The 10,064-nt window shown below is 45.0% G+C and overlaps 1 non-coding gene and 2 pseudogenes across 1 annotated transcript; 1 reads left to right on the top strand and 2 right to left on the bottom strand.

Moving 5' to 3' along the window:
* Window positions 1–475: 475 nt before the first annotated feature.
* Window positions 476–1,328, bottom strand: LOC100399189 (phosphoglycerate mutase 1-like; annotated as a pseudogene).
* A 2,607-nt stretch (window positions 1,329–3,935) lies between these two features.
* On the top strand, window positions 3,936–9,841 carry LOC100413662 (isopentenyl-diphosphate Delta-isomerase 1 pseudogene; annotated as a pseudogene).
* Window positions 8,893–8,996, bottom strand: LOC118154196 (U6 spliceosomal RNA). Its single transcript, XR_004744089.2, has one exon. It is a non-coding gene; the product is annotated as a U6 spliceosomal RNA (small nuclear RNA).
* Window positions 9,842–10,064: the final 223 nt, after the last annotated feature.

Raw genomic sequence — 10,064 nt, 5'->3', positions numbered from 1 at the left:
GCCACCGCACCCGGCCTACTTTCTTTTTTTTATATAAAAGTAAATGTAACACCTAAACTAAATTCAGGATTCATCCCAACCTTCTAGAGCCAGCTTCTCTGGGGTCAGGGAGGAAACATGCAGGTTACATTCATCTGCCACTGGAATGACTAGAGCCCCCAGGCAGTGGCCTGACTGCAGACGAGCAGAGGACTGGCTCCTGTGGGTAGACAGGCTCTCTTGCTTCTCTCCATTGATCACAGCCTAGCATGTTCCTCCCTTCAAGTCCTTAGTAAACAAAGCACTTGCAAAAGCCCATCACTACCTTTCAGCTCTCTTGCATAAGGCTAGCCTTTCTACAGCTTGGACTGAGAACCTGTGCCCTAGAAGTGCAATTCTGACTAGAATGTATGAAGGGAGTGGGTACAGGAGACAAAATGGCTGTAAAATGAAAATGGGAGCCACCAGTCCTCATCTGCAGCTACGACTCAAGATGTCTACAGATGTGGTTAGTGTGACATGTGCAGGAGGGAGGGGTAAAGGGATGCAACAGGCAGGGAGGGTGCTCCTGGGGACAACAGCCTGCCCGCTGGCCTTCACTTCTTGGCCTTCCCCTGGGCAGCCACAGCTTCCATGGCTTTACGCACTGTCTCTTCATCCCCCAGAAACTGCATGGGCTTGATGGGTTTCAAATTCTTGTCCAATTCATAGACAATGGGAATACCAGTCGGCAAGTTCAGCTCCATGATAGCCTCTTCAGAGAGACCCTCCAGATGCTTGACAATGCCCGGAGGCTGTTGCCATGGGCTGCAATCAGTACCCGTTTCCCCTCCTTGATCTGGGGAACTATTTCTTCATTACAGAAGGGCAGAGCTCTAGCAATCGTGTCCTTCAGACTCTCAAAAGAGGGTAACTGATCTTCTGTGAGGTCTGCATACCTGCGATCCTTACTGATGTTTCTGTAGAAAGGATGGTCGGGCTCCATCGGAGGTGGTGGGACATCGTAGGAGCGCCTCCGTATCTTCACCTGGGTCTCACCATGCTTTGCAGCAGTTTCTGCTTTATTGAGACCAGTTAGACCCCCATAGTGCCGCTCATTGAGGCGCCAAGTCCTCACTACTGGCAGCCACATTTGATCAATGGCATCTAGCACTGTCCAGAGCATCCGGATCGCTCTCTTCTGCACTGAGGTGAAGCAGATGTCAAACTCATAGCCAGTATCTCGCAGCGCCTGCCCGCCACGCTTTGCCTCCTCGTGGCCCGCTGGACTCAGATCGGCGTCGTACCAGCCGCTGAAGCAGTTCTCCAAGTTCCACGTGCCGGATCAGCACCAGTTTGTAGATGGCCATGGCTGCGGGATGGGGATGCGGCACCGACTGGGCTCTGCTCCATTGTTAAGTGGATCATTCTAGCCTCCTCCCATGGCCTATCTGTAAATTTGCATTCCAGCAGTAAGCGACCTGGCTCCTACCATCCACCGTTTATTTAATTAATTTTCAATTCCATATCATATCAGAATTGTTAATTCGTATCCCCATGAGAAACAACTTTATCAAACAGAGTAAGGTACAAAGCTCACATGAGAGAGGAGGCCTTGGTGACTGACCACAGATGGGGCTATCTTAGCCTGCTTGCGCTGTTATAAAAGAATACTTGAGGCTCGGTAATGTATAAAGAAAATAGATTTACTTGGTTCATGGTTCTGCAGACTATATAGAAAGCAGGTACCAATATCTGCTTCTGATGAGGGCCTTTGGCTTCTTCTACTCCTGGTGGAAGGGGAGGGTGAGCCACTGCAGATCACGGGGAGAAAGGAGGGAAGACGAGGGAGGAAGAGGTTCTGTGCTCTTTTCAACAACTGGCTCTTGGGGTAACTAAGAGTGAGAACTCACTCCTGTGAGGATGACAGCAAGCCATTCATGAGAGATCTGCTCCCATGACCCAAACCTCCCACTGGGCCCACCTCTGACACTGGGGATGAAATTTCAACATGAGATTTTTTTCCTGGTTGGGAGGGGGTCAAATATCCAAACTATAGCCATGGGTCTTATTTGCAGCTGGCCTGTATTGGTTCAGTGCTTAACTCCTGTGGTATCTGGGATTCTGGTAAAGATCCTCAGCCAAGATATAAATTGATTGTTCTTGCTGGTGATTTAGAAGATGCCGTTTAAAGTCCAGAACTTCCTGGGGGCATGCTGCAGCAGCACGTCTACACTACTTCTTAAACATATGGAGATTGATGATTTGCATTTGGGGTACATGTTTACCCAGCCTGATTTAAGCTATGTAATTAGTGGGGCATAAAAAACCCCTTTGTAAGCTGTTCCTTAGCTCCCTGAGACCAAGAGATTACACACATTTCAAGAAGAAAGTGCTCATTCTCAAAATGAATCACGATATAGAAATATTTTTTCACGGTACTGATAATGCAATGAAGTGTATCCACTTCTGAGTGATTTGCTTACGTTTACGTCAGCAGCACATTCAGTATGCAGAATGGCTTGAAGTTATGCTTGCAGGGCCAAAATAACACGATGTTGAATTTTGTGGATTCAATAACAGAATTCATTAAGAAATCTGCACTGTGAGGTAAATGATTAAACATGGAGGATTTGACTCTTTGTCAACATTAGATAATTCTTTTTACTCAACAGAGAAAGGAAATCTGACACATTTAAAAGCATGTTTAAAGGCCAGGCATGGTGGTATACACTCGTAGTCCCAATTATGTGGGAGGCTGGGGCGGGAGGATTGCTTGAGTCTCATAGTTCTAGGATGCAGTGTGTTATGATCACACCTGTGAATAGCCACTGCACGAAACATAGCGTGACCCTATCCCTAAAAAGAAATTATGTTTTAAAGTATGTTTGAAACATACATATACCAGTCTGGCCAACATAGTGAAGCCCTGTCTGTACTAAAAACACAAAAATTAGCCAGGTGTGGTGACATGTGCCTGTAATCCCAGCTACTCGGGAGGCTGAGGCAGGAAAATTCTTTGAACCCAGGAGGCAGAGGTTGCAGTGAGCTGAGATCGTGCCACTGCACTTCAGCCTGGGCAACAGAGCAAGACTCTGTCTCAAAAAAACAAACAAAACAAAACAAAAAAACACATACATACAAATATTCCAATAGGATACAAAGAAGCACTTTCTAGAACTGAATGCACCAGAGAGGATTAGAAACCCACTTATTCTCTCCCAGCTTCAAGAATTTAATGTTCCTGCTTTTGCATGTAGCAGGCTTGCTGGCTCAGATCTGAGAGCACTGAGAGATAAATGTCTGGCAGAGCTCACTGCCTTTCCAGCAATCCAGTAAGTGAAATGATATGTTCTCATTTAATAGAAATGAAGGGTAAAAGAAGGATCCACCTGGCCATGGGACTGGAGGAATGGCCCAAGCCATGTTTCATAGAGGCACAGACGCCGACCCTTTGAAAAAAGGGCCTAGTGTGTGTATTTCCACACTGCCCCCTGCTGGCTGACACTGGAACATTGATTCTTCATGTGGCTCTAGAAAGACCTAGTAGATGAGGCAGGTGGCCCCCCAAGGAAACTTGAGCTAGAGGCAGTCGGATTTGGCCGAGACGCTCTCCTCAGGGAAGGCCAAGTCTGGGAGTGGGTTTGAACAGCAGTGGAGAAATAACTTCCTCAGGGCATGTCAGAGTAAGTTCTGATGTTTTCAAGAGAATGGGATAGAAGTTTAGTGAAATTTAGAAGTCAGGCAGGTAGAGAAGCATCGAGGACCCTATCCCAAGGGCTTGAGTCCCTGGAGACAGCCTGGTAAAATTAGGTGTCAGCTGTAGAGAGCAGAGCAAAGCAACCAAACACAGGGTAAGGTCTGCAGGTGCCCGTAGTTCATGAAGGGATATGTACATGAAAGTGAATAATTCTGTCACAAGGTGTCAAGGGGGTTGGTTACCTCACATAGGATCTTAGAAAAGGTTTCCTGAGACCATGTCTGAACTGGTCACTGAGGTGAGTAGGGATTCTCCAGAGGGCGGGGAAGGGCTTGAAAGGGTCTGGCACACATCAGGAGTATGGAAGGGGAGCTTGGAGAACGAAGCAGAGTCCAGCCTATAAAAGACCTCTTGCGATTTGTTGAGGAGCCATGACCTTCTCCCATGCATGGTGAAATACCCTTAAAGGATTTTGAATATTCAAAAGACAGAAACAAAAAATGGTAGATCCAAAATAGATGGTAGGAATCACTTTCCTCGGTTTTCCTTGAAGAGTCAGAGTGTTTACCACCTGGATTGTTTCTGATATATCTGAAAGATGTTCTCACAAACCCAACATGTTATCTCTTTTCAACAGTTTTGTACATTGCCTTTTTATGGTGCAGGCAAGCTCTGGAGTACTCGGGCTTTCAGGTGAGTGGAAAAACAAATTTATTCCTGATCACGTTGAGCCACTTATCTCCTGTTGCTTTGACACTAATGGAGATGCAACTTCTTTTAAGCCACAGTAGAATCTCCTGAGTGGGTGTGGGAGTTGTAAGAAGGAGGAATCTGGGCTTCTACAAGAGAGATAGCGTGTCTTTATTCATTCAGTCAGTCACTGGGTCGATGCGCTTAGCTCTGTGCTCTGTGCTGGGTGCTGTGTGGGATGTAAAAGAAGCTGAAGTTCCAGCTCTTACTTCCCAAGGAATCTGTACTCCGCTTGGGAATCCATAGAAGAAGGAGACGATGTCAGCACAGTAACGTCAAGATGGCTGCATGACCTCGAGATAGATGTTAAGGCCATTTTAGTGGGATAAAGGAAATCTTTGTGGGTTCAGAGATGAGCTGTACTGGCTTTGAACTAGGTGATAGACATAAGTAGGTGGAGTGCAACTGGGGAGAATTTCAGGCCTGGGTAAGGGTCAAATGTGGATGGATGGTCTCATGAAGGAAGCCATCAGGCTAGACATAGCAAATCCAGGAGTCCTCTAACCATGGGCAGAGGACCTTTGCTGATGTGAGAATTGCATTGCAGGTCAGTACTCCTCAGTGAGCCTGGAGACCCAATTGCTTCCCATTCCCTACCTCAAGGCACTGTCTTATAACTTTGGACTGCAACTCTGAGTCAGTGGATTCTGGAAATAGTAGCCATATCTATGCATGGGCTGAGTGGGCTTCCGAACAGGCTGGCCTCATCTCCTGATGATGAGAGCTGGAGGCACAGGAGAAGACACACAGATGGCAAAGACACTTAAATACGTGAGAAAATGAGACTAATCTGAACTTTGACTTTTCTGGGTGGCGCACTAACTACCGTATCTTCATTTCATCCACTTTTGCAAAGGACAGACAATTCCAAACAGCCAAGCTTGACAAGTGGCTTATCTTAGCCTCTGGATTCAGAGCACTGGTGGCCTCCCTACCTCCAGCTGACATCAGAAAACATGTAAATACCTCTAAACATGCTTTGCGTATTTGTTTTTCTAAATGCAAATATTATACCATAACTTAGTTTGAAGGCCTTATGAAGAATATGCCAGAAACATCTAATATTAGCCCAATATTAGCCCTAAAAACTAGATTAATCTTTTTTTAACAAAAGTGTGCATATAAACATCAAAAGATGTGATGAGAGCAGTTTTGACTTCTAATTATAGAAATTATAGAAATATTTCATGAAAGAGGTGCTTTATCAGCTCATCTTGAGTGAATGTAAAGATGAAAGTATGGCTATCATCTCCGTGTAAATGGGATCACGCGGTGTGTACTTTTTTGGATCTGGCTTCCCTGTGATACATCCATGTTGTTTTGTTTCAACAATTAACTCCTTTTCATTCCTAAGTAGTATTCCATTGCACAAATATATCTCACTGTTATTATCCACTCACCTGTTGATGAGAGTTTGCTTTTGTTTTGAGACAGAATCTCACTCTGTCTTCCAGGCTAGAGTGCAGTGACTCGATCTCGGCTCACTGCAACCTCCACCTCCTGGATTTAAGCGATTCTCCTGTCTCAGCCTCCCGGGTAGCTGAGACTAAAGGCACACGCCACCAAGCCCAGCTAATTTTTATATTTTCAGTAGAGACAGGGTTTTACCCTGGTGGCCGGGCTGGTCTTGAACTCCTAACCTCAGCTAATCTACCCGTCTTGGCCTCCCAAAGTGCTGGGATTACAGGCGTGAGCCACTGCACCCAGCTGGGAATTTGGATTCTTTTTCCAGGATTGGGCTTTTATGAAGAAAGCCGCTATGAACATTTGGGTACAAGTATTTGTGGGACATATGCTTTCACTTCTCCTACGTATATACCTAGGAGAGGGATGGCTGGCCCACTATTAGAACTATTAGAAAGTGCCAAATTGTTTTTCAAAGGAGTTGTACCATTTTGCACTCCCACCAGCAGTGAGGAGAGCCAGGAATGGGTATTTAATGTGCTCCATTCTCAATCTTCAGGTCTCAACCCAAATATCATTTCCACAGGAGGGCCTTCCCTTGCCCACCAGACTAGGAGAAAACCCCTTATTTTAATAACCAGATCCCCTTGTTAGTGGCCCTAATCAATCACTAATTAAAAACCTGCATGCATTGTTCAAGTCTGCTCAGCTGCTGGCCTGCTCAAGGCTCCTTGACAGCGGCCTCCATCGCTGTATCCCCAGGCCTGGCCACCATGCCTAGCACAGAGACAGGCTCAGCCAGTGTTTGTTCCTAACAGGCTGGCCAGTGGGGTGGAGCCCAGCAGCCTGCACCTTAGCTGCCCACATTTTGGTCTTGCACATAGGGTTCGCTGCATTCTGTTCTCTGGTGATTGCCCTGTTTCATTTCTCGCCGCTCCCCCACTCGCAGTCTATGCTAGAGCTGTGTAACTCTTTTCAAAGGCACCTGTTATGGGATCTCAGACAACTCAATTCTGAGCTTAGTGAACCCTCATAGAAAATACAAATATTGGTTGGGCATGGTGGCTCAGGCCTGTGTAATCCCAGCACTTTGAGAGGCCGAGGCAGGAGGATCACCTGAGGTCAGGGGTTCAAGATCAGCCTGGCCAACATGGTGAAACTGAATCTCTACTAAAAACACAAAAATTAGCCAGGTGTGGTAGTGTGCACCTATAGTCCCAGCTCCTCTGGAGGCTGAGGCAGGAGAATCACTTGAACCCAGGAAGCAGAGGTTGCAGTGAGCCCACATGGTGCCACTGCACTCTAGCCTGGGTGACAGAGCGATACTCTGTCTTAAAAAAAAAGAAAGAAGAAAGAAAGAAAGAAAATACAAATTCAGCCCTAAAAGATAAAATCCTGGTTTCTGCCAAAAACCTTGATGATGCTCTGTTTTCTTTCACTGAATTCAACATGTTTTCACACACACGTTTTGTAGAAGCTCAGAAAAGACATTACTGGGCCCAGTGGGCACTCATAGAAAGATACAAATATCCAGCCCTGATATTTGTGAACCACTGTGCACAACAGAGAAGTGTATTCTTATTGATGAAAAAGCTAAAAGTAAGGTTTGTGCCAAAAAACTTGAGGACGTACTGTTTACTTTCACTGACTTGAACATGTTTGCACGCGGAACAGATTTCAAACACATGTTTTGTGAATGCTCAACAAAGATGTTTTTGAGCCTAATAGACTCTCATAAAATGATCCAAATATCAAGCTCTAAAAGCTAATAGAAAGCCTTGGGCTTACAGAGTTAGAAAGAGGTGACAAGTTCTGCCCATGCCACACAACCTGGTACAGGTTTATCGGGCCCCTTTCTCTGCCCTGTTCTCTCACTGTTTCCTGGACTCTGCCCAAGTCTCGTCTCTAATGTTCCACGACCAGCTATGTGTCTGCCCTCTAGCTCCCATAGCAGGTCCCCAAGTTCCCTTTGAGCCTCTGATGTTTCCCCATCACATGAGATTGTGGACATTCCAGAGCAGGACATCCTAGGATTTTTGCAAATCTCATTATACATGATTCCCCTATAAAATTCAGTAAAGCTTGATTAGAGAAAATAAATGGCCACTCCTTAGGTCTTGAACATGTACTCAGGGACAGCCATTTATAAAGCTCCCAAGGCACGTCAGAGCCGGCCACTGATGCCACCCTTGTGCCAGGCCTGTCTCCTACTGCAGATCAGACATACTGTGACGATGCCTCAAACAAGTATTGGACATCTCCAAGAGCAACAATTTCAACTCCTGGTAGACAAATGTATTCATTAAAAAAAATTTTTTTTATTGTACTTTAGGTTCTGGGGTACATGTGCAGATCATGCAGGATTGTGGCCTAGGTACATATGTGGCAATGTGGTTTGCTGCCTCCATCCCTCTGTCACCTATATCTGGCATTTCTCCCTATGTTATCCCTCCCCAACCTCCCTACCCCCCACTGTCCCTCCTCTAGTCCCCCCCAACAGAACCTAGTGTGTGATGCTCCCCTCCCTGTGTTCTCACTGTTCAACACCCATGTATGAGTGAGAACATGTGGTGTTTGATTTTCTCTTCTTGTGTCAGTTTGCTGAGAATGATGGTTTCTTTGAAGGTCATTAAGAACTTGCTCTATGTATCTGGGTGCTGCTGTATTGGGTGCGTATATATTTAGGATTGTTAGCGCTTCTTGTTGCATTGATCCTTTTACCGTTATGTAATGTCCTTCTTTGTCTCTTTTGATCTTTGTTGGTTTAAAGTCCATTTTATCAGAGACTAGGATTGCAACTCCTGCCTTTTTTGCTCTCCATTTGCTTGGTAAATCTTCCTCCATCCCTTTATTTTTAGCCTATGTGTGTCTTTGCATATGAAATGGGTTTCCTGAATACAGCACACTGATGGATTTTGACTTTTTATCCAATTTGCCATCTGTGTCTTTTGATTGGGGCATTTAGCCCATATACATTTAAGGTTAATATTGTTATGTGTGAATTTGATCCTGCCATTTTGGTGCTAGCTGGTTGTTTTGCCCGTTAGTTGACGCAGTTTCCTCATTGTGTGAATGGTCTTAAAAATATAAAATGCTTCACGAATTTGCATGTCATCCTTGAACAGGGGCCATGCTAATCTTCTCTGTTTTGTTCCAATTTTAGTTTATGTTTGCTGAAGCAAGCATGACAAGTGTATTGTTTTTAAAAATTCATTATTTATTTATTTTTTAGAGACAGGGTCTTGCCCTGTGACCCAGGCTAGAGTGCAGTGGTGTGATCATGGCTCACTGCAGCCTTGACCTCCTGGGCTCCTGACCTCATGATCCTTCTGTCTCAGCTTCCTGAGTAGCTGAGACTACAGGCATGCACCATCACACCCAACAAATTTTTAAAATTTTTGCAGAGACAGGATCTTGTGATGTTGCCCAGGCTGGTCATGAACTCCTGGACTCAAACGATCCTTCCACTTTGGCCTCTCAAAATGCTGGGATGACAGGTGTGAACCTCTGTGTACAACAGAGAAGAGTATTCTTATTGATGAAAATGGCAGTCAAATTGGAGCTGAGACCAAGAATTGTCACCTGAATGAAAATGCTGGGAATGGATTATTGCATCAAGCTCTTAGTGTCTTCTTACTCAACACCAAAATGAGTTCCTGTGACAGCAGAGATCAGATGTTAAAATTACCTACCCAGGCAGTTTCACCAATACTTGTTTGTAGTCATCCATTAAGTAATCCAGGCAAGCTTGAGAAAAATGATGTCAGCGGCCTAAGTTGAGTAGCACAGAGGGATCTAAAAGCTGAATTAGGAATTCCCATGGAAGAGGCTCCTCCAGAAGAAACCTATTATCTGACGCGAACTCGCAACCAAGTTCAATCTGATGGCATCTGGGGTGAACATTAAACTGATGATATTTTGTTTGTGAGGAAGAACTTAACTTTGAATTCAGATCCCAGTGAGAGAAAAAGCTAGTTTCTGCATGTCAAAGGAAGAGTTAGGACTTCTGAAAAAAGTAATCAGTGGTGAAATTAAAGTAGCTCCATGGTTTCAAGTTATTATAGAGACTTTTCTCTTTAAATGGTGGGATAATGGCTGGGTGCAGTGGTTCATACCTATAATCCCAGCACTTTGGACAGCTGAGACGGGCGGATCATGAGGTCAGGAGATCAAGACCATCCTGGCTAACATGGTGAAACCCCTTCTCTACTAAAAATACAAAAACTAGCTGGATATGGTGGCCCATTCCTGT

This window comes from Callithrix jacchus, chromosome 5, assembly GCF_049354715.1.
Source record: "Callithrix jacchus isolate 240 chromosome 5, calJac240_pri, whole genome shotgun sequence".
In the NCBI taxonomy this organism is placed as follows: domain Eukaryota; kingdom Metazoa; phylum Chordata; class Mammalia; order Primates; family Cebidae; genus Callithrix; species Callithrix jacchus.
The sequence above is the reverse complement of the archived record's forward strand: the minus strand, read 5'-3'. Positions and strand labels throughout refer to the sequence as shown.